Here is a 23,319-nt window from a genome sequence, read left to right as displayed (position 1 = left end):
AGCCAGGCTCCCGCCCTGGCACAGAGTGCCCAGCCGTCCAGGGCTGGGCGGCCGTCAGGGGCCTGAGGGGAGTTCAGGGGACGCCAGAGACCCGTGCAGGGCGCGGCAGAGGCGGCCTCCAGCCGGCTGGCTCCCTGCATCATCTAGCCCCAGCCGGCTGGCTCCCTGCATCACCTCGCCTGCTACTGCGCTCCTCGCGCGCTCTCACAGAATTGGCTGCAGGTTCCAAGCCCGTTTCACCACTGAAGCTGCGGCAGGTGCGGGGCTCGGCTCTGGCTTCCTGGAGAAAGCCGCGCTGCCATTTGCGTGTCAGCTGGACCCACGGGCCACCGCCGGGCAGTGAGGGACGCGCCCAGCAGCCGCTGCCCCTCTCAGGGTGACCTTCCACGAAGACGCTGCCGGTGGCACCTTGGGGGATATTCTCAGGGCTTCTTTCTCTCCCCGGTCATGGTTCTTCCCTTTGAAGCCTTCACAATCCCAAGACTTTTTCCATTTTAAATGATGTTGGACTAACTTTGACCCAGATTGTGTGGGTTTTCCACAGATATAATCAAGGCTCATTGTGTTAAATAAAACTCACAACCACAGTCTCTTTGTGAAACGCCCTTCTCTACTTCTGGCTCTGCAGAGCTACTGAGAAGGAAGAGCCATTTGCTTAAAGAGATGCTTTCGCAGACATGGCCTCTGGTTCCCACAGCTCTTCTGTCTGCCGGGACAAGTTCTTGAGTTACCACTTTTTTTTTTTATTTAGGCACACAGATCTGGGTACAGGCCAGAGGTGCAGGGGCTGTGAGAGGCTTCATCAGAGACAGGTGGGGAGCAGAACAGACAGATTGACAAAGCACATTGCTGAGGAGAGCAGTGGGCAGGTCAGGAGATGTCCATCAAGCCCTGTGGTCACCTCTGGGGTGGGATCAAACTCATGCTGAGGTGGCTTTAGCTTCTTAGTGCTGTGCTGTAACCCGCTGCGCCACCAGGGAGGGCCTCCACCTCATTCTTTCTGAGATATTAAAAACTTTCTCTTAATTCCACACAAAGTTTCTTGAAGCAAGGAGTATTCATAATTGAGATTTTTTTGGTTACATGGAAAAAACTGAGTTTTATTTGTGAAGTTAGCAAATTCTGGCTCCTTTATCTTTAATGCTGCACTGTTTTACCTTGTCTGTTTGCCACTCCTGCATCTTGTAGCTGCCGAGACGCAGCTGGGGTGACATTCTTGTAGATGTCAGAACCCTGAGGGTCACCCGGACGCTCCCACCTGTGCGTGAGTCCCTCCTCCCAGCTTCCAGTGATAGTTGCTTCCTTTTCCCGTAACCCCAGGGTGCTCAGTGAGGCTGGGTCATTTCACTAACACACTCCTCAGCACTCTGGCTTCCACCTGCTGCTCGCACCCAAACCAGGAGCAGGTGCTGCTTTTCATGACAGAATCAACCGTTTGCAGGTAACATTCACTGTGTGACGAACGACTGTGCCACAGACCAGCCCACTCACAATCTGCAGTTGGACAGCGCTCACCAGGGCCCTTGTCTTTCTTATTGAACAGGAGGATTCATGATTCAAGACACACTTTAAAAACTGAAATGTCCAAATGTAAATGAAAACATTTACATTCAAGATCCAAATGAATCCTCTAAAGGTAACCTGAAGAGGCCCAATGTATGAGCTGAACAGTCAAGAGATTATGAATGCTCATCTTGCTCTAAAGGAAAACCTTATGTCAGTCTCTTTGCTGTCTCTCCGCCAGTACAGGGAGATTTGGCTGCAAGGTTTAAACTGCGACTTACAAGAAAGGGAAATATCTGGGTATGAATATGCAAAGAGGCTCAGCAAGCACAGGAAGCATATTTCCCTGGGAAATTTTGCAGGATCAGAGAAAGAAGAGAATGGGGGTGGGGTGGGGTGGAGGGTCTTGATCCTCACCCAGAATGGGAGAGAGGCCGAGAGAGAGGACAGATGTGATTGTTGACAAGCACACATATTTCCCAGAAAAAGGCAGCGTTTTATGTTTAAAGGGACCCTGGAAATGAAATAATCTCTATTGTGGAGGATGACATTGCCAATGAGAAGTCTAATTGCTATGACTGCTTAGCAATAAGAATTCCAAACCCTGCACGCTGTCAGCTGTCTTTCTGTTAATACTGTGATTGCTAAAATAGATGAAAGATAAAATCGATTCATACATTTTAGAAATTTTAACTTTCCACTAAATATTGAACCAACTTGCAGAGAACAAAAGTCTTTTTTTCCTGTGGTTTACTCAGAATGGTATACTCAGGAAGCCTGAGACAGTTCTGCGTTTTGCTTAATATGTAGATATCATAGTCTGTCCTTAGCAGACTTTTGCCTGGGCCTAGAATAGACACAGTGATCTGTAAATACTGCTTTTAAGGCAAGATGGAAATTACTAGAAAAGTCTATCATCTCTTTAAATGATGACAAAACAGACTGCAGCCTGTAAACATTTTTTCACCAATGAATTTATAAATATCTCAGCCTTTTCATTACAAAAGAAGACGCTTCAGGACTTCTCATCTTTCTTTATTCGAGTGCTGTCCCATAACTACATTAACATTTACATTGGCCTGAAACAAAGGAAAAAGGGAACTTTGTTTTTAAAAAAAGGCCAGCAAAGTTTGTCTACTACTTTGCTAGGAATTCACTTATGAATTATGCAGGATGTTCAGCTCACATTGGATTATTTAACTGTTAATTTTTATTTACTTTTAATCACCACTGGGAAATATGTAACTCAATGCAAATTTGACAAAGGTTTAGGAAAGGCATCAATAATTAGAGTAAAAATGAGGGTAGGTCTCTCCTTCCACACATCTGCAAGTCATTACCTGAACCTTCCAGAGTTTGTAGAATTACATCTCTCTTGCCAAAAAGAAGATACTTTTGAAAACATTAATTTTCACCATTTGTATGTATATTACTTAGCACAAATACAATGTCTAGTGTCCTGAGGACATGTAGGCGCCCTGTGACAGACCAGTAGAGGCAGGTAAGGACATGAAAGAGTGAGAGACTTCACCTGGGGGCTGCCTGCCCTCTGCCCTCCCACTGTATGCAATTACTTTCCCACCCTACCTGTGGGTTCTCAGGCTTCATAGTTCTCAGCTAGAACCAGCCTCTGTTCAGGCAGGTGTGAAGGGTGGACCCAGGAAAAGTGGCCGCTCCAGGTCCCCTTCCCCACCCAGAAGGAGGGTGGAGCTGAGCAGGGAGGAGAGGAATCTGAGAGGAGACTGGGGAGGAAGGAAGCAGGCTGGAGCCAGGAGAGGACCTGCGAGGCGCAGGGAGCAGAGAGATGTGAAGAAGCTTTGTCTTGTTTCTTGGTCCTGGACTGGTCCAAACAGATTGGATGGGAGACCCAGTCTGCGTTTGTCTTGACTTTGATGTTGCTGTCTTCCTCCCAGACATGTCTGGCCGCTGCTGACCCTTTTCTAATGGGTCCTGGCCAGAAGGCGCTTTAGATTTGTGGCGGCTTTCAGGCCTGGCTCTGAGCCAGTCCCTCTGGGGGGACTTTTACCCCCGAGGTGATGGGCAACTCTGGGTGTTTGATTTAGAAGTTATATTCTTTGTCTTTTCTGTACTGCACACTCTATTAAAGTTCCTTTCCATGACAGGTCTTATATGTTTTGTCTTGATGTGGCAGGTGGCAGAATCTATTTAGAACAGGCAGGTTTGGGGTTCAGGGGTGCCCTTTTCCCTGCCCTGGAACACAGGGACTACGTGTCCAACAGAATGCCCCCCAAAAGAAACCAACTCAAATGTACTTTCAAAACTAGAAATTAAGCAGAAATTCTAGGTCACACTGGTACATATCTTGATTCCTGATTATTTTTTCATTTTGACAACCAACTGCCTGTTCCTTTTAGTGTATTTTCTTTTGATCTTTTATCTGATTGTGTTTTTCATTTTATACTAATGGTATGTCTTCTTTCTCTAAGATTCTGCTTAGCTATTTCCAGATTCTGTTTCTGGATTTAAGGTAAAATAAGAGCTCTACAGTCTTGCCAGTCGACCTTGCCACTGGGCCACCTTCCCAGCTTGATGATAACAGAAAAAGTGACGGCTAACACTTTGGGACAGCAAACAACATACAGAATGGACCGCACGTGGAGGTCTGACGTCCAGTGACAATGCTGCGCTGAGGCTGGTGGTGTCAGACCAAGTCAGCATCAGGTTACAGCAGGTCACTCACAACCCCGGGCCTGGCCCTGAGCTCCCCTGAAACAAGGTGCTTCTAGTTTCACTTCCAAGGTCATTTACAAGGTCATCTTAGCTGAGGCAGAGGCAATTTACCAACAATCTTGGTCATTCCCCACCCCCAAACCCCCACCCCAAGGGATGATTTCCACAGGGTAAGCGCAGGTATAGACAGCTTACTCAGCATCCGTAGAGCGGGCTGGAAATGTTTCATCAAGTCTTTGCTTTCCTAAGTCAATCAAGTGTTATTTTTCTAGAAAAATAACACTTAATAACCTTAAAAAAGCTTTTCTGGTGGAAAAAGCTGAAACTAGAAAACAGTTAATTTAAATTATTTTGAGATGACTCTAAGACTCTTTCCTAGATAACGACGAGACTTAGAAACTATTTTATTTAATTAATGAATCCAGAACTACTTTCTTCAGGATAGCAGACACTATATTTGAAAGAAAGTGTTGTAATAAATTATTTCACTCTACCTTTTCTCTCTGTGATGACTTACATACACTTTGAAATGACTCAGTTCATGATCCTTACTAAAACTGTCTGTTTTTACTCTTACAAATTTCTCAGTAAAGCTTATTTCAGAGACTAATGAGTTTAATCATTCAGAAAAGAATTATACTAACTTTCAGATGACTGGTGCCCTGGAATATTTATAAACTAGGGTAGTGAAAGGCTGCCATCTAAGCATCCCAAATGTGCATGTGAAATAAACAATGGTTAATTCATCTTCACAGCAAAGAGTAGTTTTTCCTGTGTTAAGGCCCTCAATTTTGGTTTCAGTATTTTCTGGAAAGTCTTACTGTACTTGAAACCCTTCAACTACATAAACCTGTAATTCTGAGCCTTTGAAAATCAATGTGTTCAAGTTAATATTGAAAGTGTGGCTGAAGTTCCATCCCATATAAGCTTCATTATTACTGGTATACTCTGGGCTATCGTTCATGTCCTGATAGAGATTTGAGCAAATGGCTTTATTCCTCTAAACTTCTATGAAATCATAACAGTGCCTCTCCATTCTGACTGCTAAATTCATTCCAGATCATGATGGAAGATGCTTAACATACAAAGGAGAGCCCCCAAATGTTAAGTGTTATTGTCAAAATTTAAAAGAAATATCAGGAATTTTAAAGTCATCAGATAAGTCATTGTCTGGGTTCATGGACTGTCATGAAGGGTGACTGAAAATTGGGTGGTAGGTATGGCACAAGCCAGCTGAAGAGTTGTGAGCTCATACACCCACACCATGTACAGTATATTATACCAATATCACCATATACGGAGGAAAGTAAGAATAAATAAAATAAAACAAAATCTTCACCTCTAATTTGTCTTCAGGAAGAAATCACCTAGAGTTTAGTTGTTGGTATTGGGGTTATTTTGGTTGATATTATAAATGGATTAAATTATCATAAGAATAGCTCTAAGTAAATTAAAACTGTCATGATGCTATTTACATAATTTTCTGGTTATGCTTTTAAATTAATGGAATCTGACGATTATTCATTTAAATGTTATGTTCCTACTAAACTTAATTTTGATATCTTAATTGGTTCTTTGTAGACAGTCCAGAGGAAGCAGAAACTCATCTAGATGATCAATATCACAAAACTTAATTTTGTATTGGATCTGAGGTCGAGTGAGCTGCTCCACTCCTATCCTAATTATTTTAGTATGAAGTAATATATAAGAGTTCTCGCAGTATGTTAGCACGACGATGTGAATTTCACCGTAATACTGTACACAGCTTTCCTGTGTAGACCAACCTGAGTATGAGCCAACGGCCCCGTCAGAGCACATCACACACCAACTTGTCACGTTGCTGGGGCGTGGGGGGCTCTTGCTTTCTGCCCAGGAGTGGAACCCTCAGGTGTGTTCTCTGTAACAGTGAGCAGTGGGAGAGGAGCACAGTCTCCATGAATGACACCCGTCTCCGTGAGCCATGGGTGTTTTTAATCCACTGGAGTCTGCAAATAACAACACACATGAAGATAATATAATTTTCATTACTGTTACCATGTGGAGATCAGTTTCTTATAAAATTTCAAAGTGCATAACAAATGCTCAAGTTGCTCCTTATAATCATCTAGCAAACAAAGATTATTGCTCTCATTTTATATAATAATGGATTCTAGAGAATATTAAAACATGCAGTGGTTGGCAGCAAATAAATGGGAATCTGGACAGCAGTCAAATGGAGAGAAATAAATGGATTCCAATTATGTAGCCCAGTGTGTCAGATAAATAAAGTATGGTAGTTATACAGTAAAATAATCTTATATGTTATGAGAATAGCTTTGTTGATATCAACACTTAGAATATGAAGTCATAGAAGCAAATATGCTAATTTTTTAAAGAGATTTATATATATATATATATATATATATTTTAAGATTTATTTATTTATTCATACAGAACTGGGGTACAGGCCAGAGATGCGGAGGGTGAGAGGCTTCACCAGAGACAGAGTGGGGAGCAGAACAGGCAGATCGGCGAAGCACACTGCTGAGGGGAGCAGCGGGCGGGTCAGGAGAGGTCTGCCGCGCCCTGTGGTCACCTCCGGGGCAGGCGGGAATCGAACTCATGCGGAAGCGGCTTCAGTTTCTCAGTGCTGTGCTTTAACCCGCTGCGCGACCAGGGAGGGCCAAGAGATTTATATTTTATTTACTTATGCATACAAGAACTGGGGTACAGGCCAGAAGCACATGGAGTAAGAGGATTCCCCAGAGACAGAGTGGGGAGCAGAACAGGCGGATCTACTGAAAGCCACTGCCGAGGGGAGCAGCGGGGAGACAGGAGAGGTCTTCTGTGCCCTGGGGGGGGTCACTCCATGGCTGGAGGTGAACTCAGGCCACAGTGGCTGGTGATAGCTGATTGTGCTGAGACTTTAACCACTGCACAACCAAGGAGGCCCCAATTATGCTAAAGAAGCCAGAGAATGACACTGTGTTCTTTCTGACTCTGCCTAAGTTTGATCACACTGCTTTCCGACTGGGAAGCTCCCTCCTTGCGACCTGGAGCACCTCTCCCGTCAGAAGGCTGTGTCACCTGGATGCACTTTTAATTTTTCCTTTTTTTTTTTTTAACAAATCATAATTGCCTTTTATAATGAACATATAAATTTGCCAACTACTTTCACAGTAGAGGAAGGACCTTTAATGTTGTTTGTTAAGTGTGATTTTTTTAACTGCCTTTTTGACTTTCTGTCATTTTTTTTTTCTATTTTAGTAAGATTCATTCAATGTAATGAAGCTTTGACATCTTGCCAAAACATGTTATTTGGACTCAGTAAACAATTAAGAAAACTGTTTGAAAATTTGGGTTTGATGTGTAAAGATGTACGAAATCCTCTTTCAGTGGGAACAAATTTCTAGAGAAAACCTTATGTCGGCTCTTGGACAATATTTAAATCTTGTTGGCTCTCTATAAGTTATACTCTGGAAGAGAATTTTAATATTTTTCCTTTAAGACACACAACTTTGGAAAAAAATGATTGCTTTTCATAAGTAGAATTACCGGATACTGCTAAGAACAAAGAAGGAAGAAGGAGAATTCCGTGCTAATGTCTGTGTGCACAGCTGAACAGCCATGGGACAAGGGGTGTAGACAGAGATGTCTGAACCCCTCTCTCCAGGGCAGCGATTGACAAAGACCGGGTCACTCACGCTGGGCTCATGCTGAGGCCAGGAGGGAGTATCCCTTCTAAGGAAGTCTGTAACAGAAGAATCTGGCATGATAAACCCATTAAGGAGATGCTATGATGAAGCAGTAGACACATCCTCAATTAACTAAAGGACATTTAGAAAATTGCCAAGAATAGCACTAAATTGAATGGTAAAATACTAAATTCGTCTCCCCCAATCAGGAAAAAGTTAAAAGTGACCTTCATCACACTCCTAGTTGACACCAGCTGAAGTCTGACCCAGGCCATCAGGTATAAGTGCAAAGAAAATAAAATGACTTATTTTTACAGAGTCTGTAACCTAGAAGTTCTGCGTGCCGTAGAGCTATGAAGTTTAGTGCAAACGGCCTTTTCCGGGGGGGCCTTTGTCCGAACCAACCGGGGCAATTCTCAAATCCTAAAACAAGCAGAGGCAACTGTTTAACACTGAAAAGGGAGAGCTGGGCTCGCTGTCTTTGCTCACCGTGCCCAAATCAATACATCTCCCTCTTGCTCTTCCTTAGAGCCTTGCTTAGGCCCATGGGTGGGGGGGGCGGTCAAGGTAGGGGAGGGCTGAGCACAAGGGACAGTAGACGGGGATCGGGGTGCTGTGGTGGTGTGAAAATTACAGGAGCCACACCCTACACCAGAGGGAAGAAATCAAATACTGTCCAAAACTTAACAAAGATATAGGAAAATAAAATATAGTCTCAAGTAAAGCCATAAGCACACAAAAGTGCTATATGAGAATGTGCCCACCTTGCTAATGTATAAACCATTTTATTCCACCAGGCTGACCTTCAGTATTCTGAAGATTTTAATTTATTTATGCATACATGAACTGGGGTGTAGGCCGGAGGTGTGGGGGTGTGAGAGGAGTCACCAGAGACAGCGTGGGGAGCAGAACAGGCAGATGCACTGAAATCCACTGCTGAGGGGAGCAGCTGGTATGACCAAAGAGGTCTGCACACCCTGTGGGTCACCTCCAGGGCAGGGATCGAACAGTGGCTGGAGAGAGCTTCATACTGCTGACAGTTAACCCCTTGTGTCGCCAGGGAGGCCCAGTATTCTAATTTTTTAATAGAACATGTACCATCTCCCTTCCATATATTACGAGCATGTCAGAAAGAACTGATGATGTTTGTGAGCACGATTTGTAAATTATACTGTGAAATGTGTAACACTTTGAACCCCCCACCTTCCAGATCTCAGTCTCAGCGTAAGTTTTCTTGAAGACATTTGTAGACCGTGTGGTGCATTCAGTTGGCTTCCCTTAAATTGATCTGGTGTCTGGTGAGGAGACAGCTAGAAAGCAGTGTTTGTACCAACTGGCTAGATGGTGCTGGGTACAGGGCCGGATCCTGCCTCTGGCTGCCTCCTGGCAAGGATTTGCATGGAGTTCTCGAGTCTTCAGGTGATATTCAGGGTCACAGGCTCATATAAAGTGGTGATCCGTGTTGGTTTAACATTCAGCCAACTCCTCTTGTCAAATGAAATCATGAGGAACTGAAACGTCGAACCTTGCAGAAGAAGGTGTTTGAGGGGGGCCGGTGAAGAGCAGCGTGAGGTCAGGGAGCCGGCGCCCGAAGCTCCAGCCTCGGGAGAGGGGACCGTGACTGCGCCCTCACTTGGGATTTGCTCCTCCATTCCCAGCTTGACTCCTTCCCTCTCAGAGCTGGGCCGGGATTTTACCAACTGGACCCATGCAGTTCAGCCGCTACTTCAAGCATTTCTTGACTCACCTCAAAATTTCCTTGACAAAACCAGAACATTGAACGGATCCTTCCACCTAACACTTAAAACATGTCTACCTTCCTATTTTTAGGCTTTGGCTTTATTTTCCACTAGTAGTGTATGTGCAAAAGAATACTGTTCACCTAACGATCACTGGGACACATATTGTTAAAATGATTTCTTTTGTAGACACAGGGAAGAGAAATGCAGCATTTCTTGGCAATAAGGAAATATTAGGATTCTGCTCTATTTTTTTGCTAGTGGTACAAATCCTTTCTCTCTCCCTACGTTTCTCTTGCCACCAAGTTTTATGCTTTAAAGATTGCCCGGCTAATGCAGCACTTGCTGAGAAGTTGAGGTATTATCTGTGCAGCTTAAATATTTATGAGAAAAAAGATCCGACTAGCTAAGGGGTGTGCCGTTTCTGAAAGCTTTAATGGATGTAGTTTAGCCCCAACTGAAACCTGTTTGGGGAGCACCACTGAATTTGTTTAATGATACATGAAAATATGACTCTGCTCGGCGTCGCCCGCCAGTAATTGGAAGGCAGAAAATGCCGAACTGTAGTTGGTGAGACTTTTACTGCTGGAAGAAAAACTGCTATGATTATAGCAGAAGACTGTGTTAGCTAAATAACTGCGCTTCTGGGGCTTAAACGCGGGAATATTATCACACATTTGTCTTGACAATGCAGTCCCTGTCTTATTAAGTGCGGGTTGGGTCCCCCGTGGGCCGTGGTGAGCAAATATTGGATAGAGTTGGCACTTGGCAATGACTCAAGCAGAACAAAACAGAGGCATCGCTGGCGAGGGCTGTGCTTATGCTAACGCAGAGCCACGGGCTTCTAACGCGGCTCTGAGCAGCAGCCAGGTGGGCTGCCCAGCTTCAGGCAGACACAGGGCAGGGAGCAAGGAGGAGGTGGCCGTCCGGAGGCGCCCTGGTGCCCCTGGGCGTTTACTCGGCCTCCTCACCACCTCCCCAAGCCCAACCCCCTCTTCTCTATGGTTTTCCTCGAGAGACAAACACCTGCGCTGGCTGAGCCAGCTCGTGACAGCTGGGTGAATCTGCTCCTGTGTTTGTGGGGGCGGAAGGGGGCAGATGAAAGAAGAGGGACGACCCACTGTGGAGGGCGTGGGGACATAAGGCCGCCTGGGCTTCGCTGTGTCCTCTGGACTCAGGAGTTGGCCTCCATGAGGCCTCCTTGAGGCCACCAGACCAGAGATGCTGGCCTTCCCCGTGTGCTCGGAGCTCCCAGCCTTCTGGGCTGGACTGCAAAGCGTGGCTAACTACAAACATGTCTGTTCTGGAAGCAATCTGAAAACCTAAAGTCCTCATAAATAATGAAAGCTTATTTCATTGCTTACTGGGATAAACGGTGATCTTGATCTACCCAAGTATTTAAAAAATCCATACATTATAATATGTAAGTGGAGACAGATAAACAGTCATACTGTGGTGTTCTTTTTCAGAGCAGTATATGTGCATTAAAGAAAACCTAAAGTTTCACAAGTTTAGATGTACGTAGTTTCAAACAGATTTGCAGGGTGAGGAAAACAAAGCAACCTTTTCCTTTCCCCCTTTCCCAAAGGACCCCTCTCTCTCGCCGCCCTCCCACTCTCTACAAGCAAGGATTCTGTACTCCCACTATCTCTGTAGGTCTGAGGAGTTATTATTACAATTAGTATTTCCATTTTGAAGGTAAGTCACGGGAGGCTTTGAGAGGAGGGAGGGTTTGGGCAACGCACCTGTAGCCAGAGGTCCTAGGTAGCCCTTCCACTCAGATCCTCTGACCTCAAATTCCATGGTCTTGCTACTTTAATTGACTTGCTTTTTTTTTTTTTGAGGTAGCTGTGGATATCAACCGATTTAGAGGTGCAGTTTCTCACCCGTTCAGATGTCTGGCACCCCACTTGGAGGCCCCAATTCCCTGCCCCTTCCACCCCGATCTCCACACCCCCTACTTCCATGTAAAGAGAGCAGTTTGAACAGGCTTTTCTATGTTTCTTTCTCTCCCACAAATTACTCTGATTGTGATGCTGATGCTGTGTTTTACCTTCAGTGATAAGAGGGGTTTGCTATCCAGGTGAAACCCGAGCTCCAGCCAGTGACAGCCACAGCGCATGGCCCACGAGCTGCGGGCTAGACTACAAAGGTTCAGCTCTTCCAAAATGGCAGGGAAGAGTATTGCAGGAAGAGGGGCTGTACTGCTTGCTCAGGACGAAGCTCTCCTTGTGCTAAGGCACAAATGTGAAGCTTAGGAGAGCTGATGGGAGCAAAGGCAGCCAGAGGGAGGCAGCGAATACAGCTGCCAGTGATGGAGAGGGCATGATTGATCTAATAACATCAGTGAGGTAGGAGCAGAGTTAAATGCTCGGACAGGGCGTGAGAACCATATTGGTGTTATCGCCGAATGGAAACTTGGATGATGTTAAAAGCACATGCCAAAACCAAATGCATCTGTCAGTACCCCCTGAACATATGCCAGCAGTGAAAATAGAGTATGGCCCTCGAGGTGCACATCACGGACCATTAACAATGTTCACTCCAAGATAAGTCCTGACATATTGTCTCTACTCAGTCAACTCTAAAGTCTTCCTATTAGGGTCAGGATATTAGCATACCGACGGTCTAACCACCGTGAGCTGCGCTCTCCAGTAGACACTTTGAAACCCAGCCTGCTGTGCGCGCCCTGTGAATCATCTGCTCTCGCGCCCGGCCAGCCAGTGTCTGCACGTCTTGCACGTGAGCCCACGTGAGAACGTAACCAGCAGAGTGCTGCATCCTCGCAGCCCCTACCAGTCATCGCCGCCAGCCAGTCTGTAATGAGCACTAAGTGCTATTAGGAGACGCTGCTGCTACCGTAGCCCCAAACAATGAGGTATTTAACTGTTTAATCCTATTTGAGAAAATGTTTTATTTTCCCAATAGAGCCTGTAAGATATCCCATTACCAAGAAGAGAATAGATGCCAGAGGATGTAGAAAATACTTCCCATACATCCCACTGTAGCTTAGTGGCATAAGATGCCAAACCGAAGAGACCACCAGAGAAGCTTCGCGGTGTTGCGTAATTCTCATTTCCACGGACACATGCACACACCTATCTTTCTTGATAATGTTTGCTTTCAAATGAAAAGGATGCAAGACCACAAATCACCTCATCTGGGTTTTCCACGAGGAGGCCTTTTAGCAAGGAGTTACTCATTCTAATGAACGTGCCCGTGGGCAGAGCACCTGATTTAGTGTTTTGAGGAGAAGGCTATTTGGGAGAAAGTGAAACAAGCCTATTCAGGCATATGGGACTTGTCATAATCAATTAGTACATGGCAAGTAAGTGGCTGCTTTCTTTCAAAAGTCGACAATGAATCATCCTCCACAAGAGGATGCAAGACACAGACTAACTTTTCAAATGAAGTGTGGGGGTCCCGTGAGCAACACTCCAGGGCACTTCCTAAGGGTTTACGACGCGTTCAACAACAGAAGCTCTTTACACAAAAATTCTCAGTTTAGGGTCAAAGGCTTTACAGGGGGAAGAGGGAGTTAGGTAAACTGAGGCCACACACAGATGAAAAACATACACAAGGGCTCCTCTCTGAGTGATGTCATCGCTTCACATGCTGCTCACCCCAAGCAGCTCTCCAGCACATTCTTGCCTTATCTCGTTCAAACCCAGCGTCCCCACTGGAAATAAATGAATAAATTAACAGGGAAAACAGATGGGGGCGAAGTCCTCCGAAGGCAACTGCAGCCACACGTGTGTGCTGCTGCTGTCCCTCAGCATGCTCAAGGCTGAGCGCCAAGTGAAAGGACCAGGGCCTCGCCCCTTGACTCATTTTCTCCAATGAAAAGAGAGCTTTGGACTTTGTGATCTCTAAGAGGCCTTGAACTGACAGTTTCTATCATTTGAATTGGAACCACACTGGCTCTTGGGCTAAACTGGAACTGATGAGGTGTGTGTGTGGGTGGGGAGCACCGCAGGGTTACAGGCCCTGTCACGTCCATTAGTCTGTTCACCTAACACTGAGCTTGAGAGCCTCACTCCCTTACCTCCCACACAGGCCTTGAGTGGAACATAGAGAACCCCAAAACGCTGTTGGATTGCAGTAGACTGCGCAAAACGTTTTTCCAAACCAGAGAGGTCGGGGGTGGAGTTAGAAGGCCCCAGGAGGGGGAGAAGCAGCATCATAATAAACAATGGCATTAGCCCCTGGAAATGTAACTTTTCCCACACAGCCAGGCCACTGTGACTGTGGCCACAGAACCAACAGCACCTCTTGAACTTTCCATGTAGACAGACTTAGCTTTGCACAAAGAACTGAAGCTTGAAATGAGTTTAAGATACAGGCTCGTAATTCTTCAAGAGCTTACTGAAAAGCAAGTAAGGAATATGTTTTGGGGGACAAGGGAGGTGGTGGCATGGGACCCTGATTTTTTTTTTCTTTTTTGTTTAAGCCCCTGTGAATGCCCGTCACACCTCTCTTCTTTTACAACAAATGTGCATATACTTAAAACAAACACACATAGAAAGGCCTTCCCGGCAGCATAGTGGTTGAATCTCAACACTATGAAGCTGTTCGCAGCTCCTGCATCACGAGTTCAGTCCCCAGACAGGAGTGACCCACAGGGCACAGCAGACCCCCCCCCTTTCTCCCCGCTGCTCCCCTCAGCAGTGTGCTTCATCCATCTGCCTGTTCTGCTCCCCGCTCTGTCTCTGGTGAAGCCTCTCACTGCCCCTGCACCTCTGGCCTGGACCCCAGTTCTTCTATGCATAAATAAATAAATCCTTACAAAAATGAAAATAAATGTAGAATTGTCTATTACACAGAAAGTCAGGACGATTCTCTTGTATAAAAAGTGTGCATTTTTATGACATGGTTCTTTTGTATAGTGAAATCTAGTTTTATTGAGAGCAAATAAAAAAGTAAAAACAGTTATTCAATAATGATTTGACAAAGCTGACAGGTATTTCCCACTGCTTCCAAATTCTTGACCTTTTTGCTTAACTCAATAACTCATGTGTCTTTGAAATTACCAGGTGAGACCCCAGCACCTCTGTGGAGAGGATTTTCAATTAGTGCACAGTACACTCTGTCTTTGTGTCAAGGGCCTCAAATCCACGGCCACTGGCAATATGCAAACTACTCCACTTTCAGATGTGACCTTCCTTGGGGGGGGAGGTGGGCAGGTTAGAAGGGACAGAAGGAGCTCAGCAATACTGAGCTCTTTTCCATTACTATTACAGTTTATTTTCTGTAACAGCACACTGGTCTAATACTAAATATCATTTTAAACTTCACTTGGATGATTTCTCTGTGACTAGCTCAAAGCTCTACATCTTACTTTCGTCATCTGGTCTGACTCCATGGACACCCATGGCAAGGCCCTCACTGGGCTCACTCTTCCACTGGGCTCACTCTTCAATTTTGGCATATTTGTTACAACTATAATCTGGCGTTTACCAAACCTCTAGAAACACAAAGGCCCCAGATAGTGAATGTGAATTTTAATAAGGTGAGATTTTCCCATTTACTCTTACTTTATTTCAGGACTAAAAGGGGTATTCTAATGTAAAATCTAGTTGTGCTGAATTTGGTAAAATAAAAAATTCTTGATTAGGTTATGTTGTACTGAAGAACTCACTAAATGCAAACTTTTATTTTGATTTCCGCTGCTTGGCTTTGCAGGAGTTCACTTACTCTGTACATCTGTGGCAGAAAGTAGATTTGCTTTTATATTGCGTTTCTTTCAAATTGTGTTGAAAATCGTTTCTTATTCAAACCATCACAGTATCTGTCCTTTGGCTCCCTGGGGGGACTAGATCATTGCCTCTGGCAGAAATTCCTATCTATACATCAGTGAATTTAATTGTAATGAACTTTATTTGACAGAGGATTTTATAGGCACTGACAACTATAAAAAAATAAGGAATACAATAATTTGCTTTATGATTATTTCAAACCTTACAAGGGGAAGACACATACGTTGGAGCATCATGGAGGCAGTGCAATTATACCATACCGTGGGTATGGAATTTACCTGTGAGAACCGAGGAATTTAGAATTTCTCTTGTATTGTTTGTAACAGAGGAGGGGTCCCCGCAAAAGGGGAGGCCCCAGGCCCTTGCCCCACCCAAAAGAGGGTGGAGCTGAGCAGGGAGGAGAAGAAGCTGGAGCGGAGACTGAGGAGGAAGGAAGCAGGATGGAGCCTGAGAAGACCTGCGGGGCGCAGGGAGCGGAGAGACCCGGGAACCCGGGAAGAAGCGGCTCTTGTCTCCTGGCCCTGGACGGGGGACACAGACGTGGGGAGACCTGTGCAGGGTGACTGTGGCAGCGTTATCTGCACTATGATGCTGCTGCCTCCGCCCGACTTGTCTGGCCGTGGCTGCCCCTTGTCTGTGGGTCCGGGCCAGGAGGCGCCTTAGCCTGTGGGGCTCTCAGGCATTTAAAGGGACTTGATTCCTAGTCTTGTTTCCATGGGCGTATGATATCTGTCTTTTAAAGTGTTTGATGATGCATTTTAAAAATTGAATTTCATAACACCGTGTGCTTTGTGAGGCAGCCATGATTATTACTGTCCTTAGTTTTCGGAGGTAGAAACTGCAGAGACTTTATGACTCTAACCCCACACCACTTAGATAATAAGTGAGTGGATCCAAGAACTGAAATGGACTCTTGGGAAGTGAATGTTCTACTCAGTGTTCCTGGTCTTCTATTAATTATGATGACAATGAAATGATACTACAGTGGGGAAATAATGGTTCTGATAATTGTCATCGTTTATTAGGGCCATGGATATTTTATAAAGATATTTACACATATCGTATTTTTCTCAGATTGCTGGATCTTCTCAATAATAGTACAAAATTTCACTTGTCATTGTGCTATGTTTGAAATTATATCCCCTTTTTAAAATTTTGGTGTCATGTTGAAATACATTTTTCAAGTTCTACATTTTCCCCTACCCCATGTCAGTTTCCTCACATATTCTGATTTGTAATATAGCAGATTTCTGGCTGTGACTTTTAGTCTTAAAAAAAGCATAAGTATAATTCAGTTTCAGACAACTTATTATATAATTTAAGTGTGTAGAGTCTATGTCACATACTTTTGTAATCCATACCAATAGACAAGTTACCATTTTAAATGTTTTTTTTTAATGAAATATGACAGGGAGAAATCAATTATTAGTGGAAATTTAAAAAAATACCCAAAGCATATAATTCTCATGCTGCCTATTACACAGATAATTATCTCTGCGATCAAGCTTTGTGCCTTTACCATTTAGTTTGAATAAAATTTAACATTGTTTTGTATTACATTTATTCTGACTCAGTGTGCTAATATTAATGTAATTAGCAAATTGAATTGATGTAACTGACGAACAGATTAAGTGGTTTGTCATTATAGGTACTAAAACAATTTTCCCCCATAAGCATTTCCCTGATTTTTTTTTAAGATTCTGAGTGGTTTTAAATAATGGTTCATTTCCTAAAATATCTAATTCAACACAATTGCTTAAAAAGTATATTTGTTGGGAATTTGAAAAATAAATATTCTAATTACATTTTGTGGAGGGGCTTATTGAGTGTTCATAGAATCATCAAATAATGAGACCATCGTATTGTTATTTCCCATAGTGGGGCACTTACCCTGCTCAAAAACAGTATCTTGAAAACAGTTGCGTGTAGTTCAGTAACATCAAGGTTTTAGATGTTACTGAAACATCGTTAACAACGTCAGAGCAGACAACGGTAGGCAAAAAATGCACGTCACTTGGAATGCGTGGCAGACAGACACTAAGTTTGGTATTAGCTTAAAGGAATTGCCCATCATGTCCAAAAAGGGACAAGTAAAAATTAGAAAAAGGAACAGGGGGATATCCAGTTCATGAAGTTGCTAGGCTGGCCACTTTCTGCCTTCTCACTGTGACACTCACACTCAGCGCATCTGCATGTTACATAACAGGCCCCCTGGCCGGCAGCGGGTTATAGCACTGCAGCATGAGTTCGTCCAGCTCAGGGAGTGGCCCACAGGGCGCGGCAGACCTCTCCTGTCTCCCGCTGCTCCCCTCAGCAGTGGATTGCAGTCAGTCTGCCTTTTCTGCTCCCCTCTCTGTCTCTGGTAAGTCCTCTCCCCCACCCCCACAACTCTGGCCCGTACCTCAGTTCTTGTATGCATCAAGACAATCTTTAAAAAAATAACCATTGCTTCATAATTAAATATAAAGCTATATGTATAAAATAAAGAAACTCCCCAGTGACTGAGAAGGCAGAGAAGGCAGGCAGGCGCCCGTGGAATCGCCCTCTCCCAGGCCAGCGCACCATGGCCACTGCCGACCAGGCCAGGGGACATCATGGGGGAGGGGTGGGAATCAGAGTTGGAAGCCGAGGTGCGCCCTGGATACCAGAGGCCCCTGAAATAGAGCACCACTGGCCCCGGCCGGTCCATAGCAGGAAAGACCTCCACACCGGGCAGGAATCATACACAACTGAAAATGCAGCCTGGGCTGGGTGGTGGAACCTTCCAGGCTGTTCCCAAGGGGGCTGGACCAGTCCACATTCCCACCAGCTTTGCAGAGGGCTTCTTTATCCTCACACCCTCACCTAAACCATATACGGTTGTAAATTGATGTTACCTCAGGTAAAAGATTATTAAAGCAGAAAAACAAAAAAGCCTTCTCCGCGGCAGTAGTCTCCTCCAAGCTCTGGGTGTAGGCGCCAAGGCCCTCGGCAGCCTGAAATCCTGAAAGGACTGAACCCCATGTGTGGTTTTGTTTTGTTTTTTATATGTAGCTATTATAAAGTTTAAAATATAAATCAGGTGCATGAAGAGATTAGCAAGAATAATAATTACAGCTTACAGCAACATGGTGCCAGATGACGATACTCATGAGCATATGAACACAGCCTGCCCTGCCTGCACCGGTGGGTTCAGAATGCAGAGCGTCTCACGGGGCCCAGGCCTAAACTTGCACGACGTGTGGCCCAGCTGACTGTTAGCCCAGCTCTCGGAGACACCTGCAGCCAATGTCAGCTGCTTCCCACAACCCGTGTCCCCACAATCCCATGTCCCCCACAATCCTGTGTCTCCCCACAATCCCGTGCCCCCACAATCTCATGACTCCCCACAATCTCACGTCCCCACAATCCTATGTCTCCCCACAATCCTGCGTCTCCCCACAATCTCATGTCCCCCACAATCCCATGTCTCCCCACAATCTCGCATCCCTACAATCCCGCGTCTCAGCACACGCGCGCTCTAGAACTGAAGCAAAGGCTGGTCCCTCACCTTGGAACACACACCGGGTGAAGACCAGCACCTAGCGAGCCAGAACACTTTTAAAAGAAAAAACTGGGTCCACTTCTTCGTAACAGTGAGAGACAATTCTAAAACGGAGGGCTTGGTACCGTGTCCCCCAAACAAGAGACAATAGAATAACTTGAAAGAGCCCCGTAAACTGGATGTGCTTCTCAGCCATCAAAGATATGGAAGAGGAAATGTAAACCATGATGACAATAAAGCTCATTAGGAGAAAAAAAAAAAAACAAAAACAAAAACCAGCAAGACAGTTTGGAAACCATCACCTCTAGGCCTCTGGCTAAGATCAGTTGTGGTACATAGTTCCCAAAGAGTAGTGTGCACCACGATGCCAAATTCCCACCACAGACATACTCTGGAGGTTCAGGCCTGTGACCCTACTTCCCTGGGAATGAGACTCTGTTCCCCTGAGACTCTCCAGCCTGTCCACAGGGGCCCAGAGCAGACCTGAGCTCAGCAGACTCAATGCAGAAGTCCGTTCCTCAGCCATCTTCGGGAGGGGCCGTCCTTTCTCCACACAACCCCGCGAGACCCGGGTCAGCACCTGGCACCAGTCCCCAGGGTCAAAGCCAGCGCTGCCCGCAGTTTCTGAGCAGCCAGCTCTGAGGGGAATCTGCCCACACCTCTGCTGCACCCCAACAGATTAAGCGCGTACCCCGCATGGTGGGGCAGGGGCCACCCCACGCCTCCAAAGACTTACGCCTATCACCAGGCGCAGAGAAGGGACAATCCATTCAGAATGAAACTTGGTTTTCAGATAATCTGCACCTCGGGTGAGCAGAGAAGGAGACAGCCTGAGAGCAGCCTAATAGGAATTGTGCAGGGTCTTCCTCCTTCCCCACCGCACCCAAGGACGCCGCGTGACCTAGGCTGGCCTGGCCGGAGTCATCAGCACATCCTTCGAGTCATTAGAGTTCTTCTGTAAAGAGGGCAGGAGCAAGACCTGGGCTACATTTCATCTCCTGGATCTTAGCCCCCGGGACTGCACAGTGGCATTGTGTCCTCTCCAGTTCCTCCCCAAATCGTGAATCCTGCTCTCTGCAACTTCTGGAAACATGTCAGTCATTCTTTTTTTTTTTTTTAAGATGTATTTATTTATGCATGCAAGAAATGGGGTACAGGGCAGAGGCCCGGGGTGGGGGAGACAGAGTGGGAAGCAGAACGGGCAGATGGGCTGAAACCCACTGCTGAGGGGGCAGCGGGAAGACAGGAGAGGTCTGCTGTGCCCTGTGGGTCACTCCCTGGCTGGGACTTAAACTCATGTTGCAGTGACTGCGGACAGCCTCATAGTGCTGCACAGGGTGGCCTCTGTCTATCATTCTTAACCCTGCCTCATGGGCTGTAGCACCAGAAATCACTGGTGTCCACTTCACAGCAGAAAGGAACGTGACTGTCCAGTAGCTGCAACTGTCAATAGCTATCTAGTCCCAAAAGATAACTAAACCTCTTATATCTAGCTTTAAAATTTTTCCTACAAAAACATGAGCTGGCCCTCCCTGGTGGCACAGCGGGTTACAGCACAGCACTGAGAAGCTAAAGCCACTTCAGCATGAGTTCGATCCCCGCCCCCCAGAGGTGCGCAGCAGACCTCTCCTGACCCGCCTGACCTGCCTGCTGCTCTCCTCAGTAGTATACTTCGTCCATCTGCCTGTTCTGCCCCCCAGTCTGTCTCTGGTGAGTCCTCTCACCGCCCTTGCACCTCTGGCCTGCACCCCGGCTCTGTATGTACAAATAAATAAATCTTTAAAACAAGCAAACAAACAAACAAAAAAAACAAACACGAGCTCCCTGGGACCAGGACTTTCACTCATCTCGTTAACAGGCAGACACAGCTCTGTGTTTCCAACACCCACACAGTGCACAGACGCCCTCACACACACCCTTTGTCTGAAAATCAATGGCTGGGAGCTGGGGAGAGGGAGATAAGGGAGGAAGATTCCATGCTCATGATCTTTGCTGAGGGGTTCCCTGCTTGCTATGGGTCACGGGGCTCAGTGGTCCCAAGAGAATCGAAAGGGGCAGAGATCACATCCCTCAGAGTGGTTTACCCAACGGAGTGACAGTCGAAGCCTCTGTCCACGCGCCCTCTGGTCCAGGGCCGCACCCCGCGAAGTCACCTGCCACTCGGCCCTGCGGGAGAGCAGGGTCCCGCTGCCCAGATGGAGTGGCCGGCAGGCCCAGCCCAGCACCCCAACTCCGTGCCCTGGAGACAGGCTTCTCCGAGGCCCGGCGGGCGTTCAGTGGGCAAAGAGGCGCGTGTTGCTGGCCCACCCAGAGCTTGGCATCGATTTGGGCTCCATGATTAATGCCCGGAAACTGGCGGCACCTACGTCTGGCCGCGGTGAGGCCGCTGAGAGGTGCAGCAGGGAGTACCCGGGACGTGGGCTGGGTGACGCAACGGTGCGCGGCTGCTTTACTTCTATTTTGTAACAGGATTTTAAAAAGTCTCACGAGCTATTTTCTTGGCGAGTAGCCTCTCCCATGGGGGAGTCTGCTCGAGGCAGGTGGCAGAGGCATTGCAAGGTCCAAGTATCCACACGGTCGGGCTGCTCCCTACACGCTATTGCTGTGTTAATCCTCATTCTCTCCTTGAGCCTCTCGGTAGCTTGTTTCTCTTGACTGAAGTCTGAGACTTGAGGGGCGATCCTGAAAGTCCTCCAGGGCAGCCTGAGACCCCCAGGATGTGGAAAGTCCACCGTCCACCTCGTCCCCTCTGGCCAGTCAGCAGCTGCGAGGCTCGCGGCCGAGCCCGCGCCTCGGGCCTCCCTCGCCGCCCTTGGAGAAAGTATTTCTTCTGCTCCAGGTCTGAGGAAGGAAGGCTGGGAGCACTGGCTGCGGATCCCTGCACCCGAAGTACGCATTTCCTGGGGAGAATAGTGGTATCTGCAGCCAGGCTGAGAGATGAGAGAAGACACGCGGGGGGGAGGAATTCCACGAAGCCCAGAAAGCTCAGCCCTACTGAGCCCCCTGGGTCCAGCGGCTGTCTGGGCTGTGCGAATGCTCGTCTTCCCCATACCGAAGGTGAGGCCCGACAGGCCTAAGATTCAGCAAGACTGTTTATTTAGCGAGGAACGGAAAGTTTTTGTGTGTGACACCGAACATCTGTTGACAAGTGTTTCGAAGCAGAGGGATGCAATGGAGGCCAATTAGAACTCGTTTATAGTCTCATTAATTCCTATCACTATATACATATGGGAAACTTTCGACATATCTATTTACTATTATGTAGGTAAAATGATAAGTTAATAGGAGGTCTCCGTAATATTTTTGCAATTACCCTAATTTACAGAGGAGTTGTATGGGGGGGGAGTTAGTCATCTCTTCAGTATCATAAGGTTATGTGACATAATTCTTAATACCGCTTTTCATTATTGTAGATGCTTGAGCGAAACCTTCCAGGAAAAAATCTTGCAGGCAGGTTTCCATGGTTCGGTGTGCAGCCCTGCTGGAGGGACCTCTGGGTCTCCTTTGCGCTTCTCTGGATGCGCTACCATCCTTTGCTTTCTCCCTTCTCACAGTCAACACTCATTACCTTTGCAAGTAGAAAAATGTTATTGCAGCATCCAGACTCCCCTGTCTTGTGAACGTATGCTGACTGTTTCTGCGGGGCTCTATTCCATTCTGATTTCCCACTCGCCACCGCGTGGGTTAAGTGTCTGTGCCATCCACCTGCTGGGAACCCACTCTCCCAGCCTGAACCCTCAAGGCCTTCTCACAGTTTCTGCTTTTGAAGACACTGTCTGTGCTCAGAGCATTAACTATGCTGACGAGTTCTGGTACTCGATGGGTTGGCGATCCCCAGCCAACACCAATTGGCAGGCGCCAGGCTCTCCATCCTCTCAAACGGCTCTGTTTTCTCCCCAGCCGCCCGAGACTGTCATTTTCACGAAGCCCCCATTGTTGCAAATTAACTGTTGCTGGCAGTAGCTCACTGGCTGTTTCCAGGCATTCATTTATGATCCATGCATGGGCTTCCTCCACACAGCCCAACACAGCACAGAAGGTCTTCTGAACTTCAGCCCTTACTTACCCAGGCAACTTGATTGGAAAAACCAATCTGTTGGTTTTTAGCGACGTCTGTGTCTTGTAGCTAGCATCACAACAAAGGACATTTGAGTTTCTTTTCCTAAAGACTCTCATTTTGTTCATTGCATCGCTTGAATTCACTTACAGAAAGTAGGCCACATTTTCTGTCTGTAGGTTAGCGCTACAGGACTTCACAGTGGCTGTAGATAGTAGTGATGAGAAAAAGAAGGGTGTGGGCTCAAGAAGGTGGACTTTCTCCTGCCTTGTCTATTATTTTCACAATTTGGGGGCATGAGGAAAATCAAACTCTATCTACTGGGAAGATCTGAGCCTATAACGGGGCTTCTCACTCTGTTTTTTTTTTTTTTTTT

This window comes from Condylura cristata, unplaced genomic scaffold, assembly GCF_000260355.1.
Source record: "Condylura cristata isolate star-nosed mole 26May11 unplaced genomic scaffold, ConCri1.0 scaffold00018, whole genome shotgun sequence".
NCBI lineage: Eukaryota > Metazoa > Chordata > Mammalia > Eulipotyphla > Talpidae > Condylura > Condylura cristata.
The sequence above is the reverse complement of the archived record's forward strand: the minus strand, read 5'-3'. Positions refer to the sequence as shown.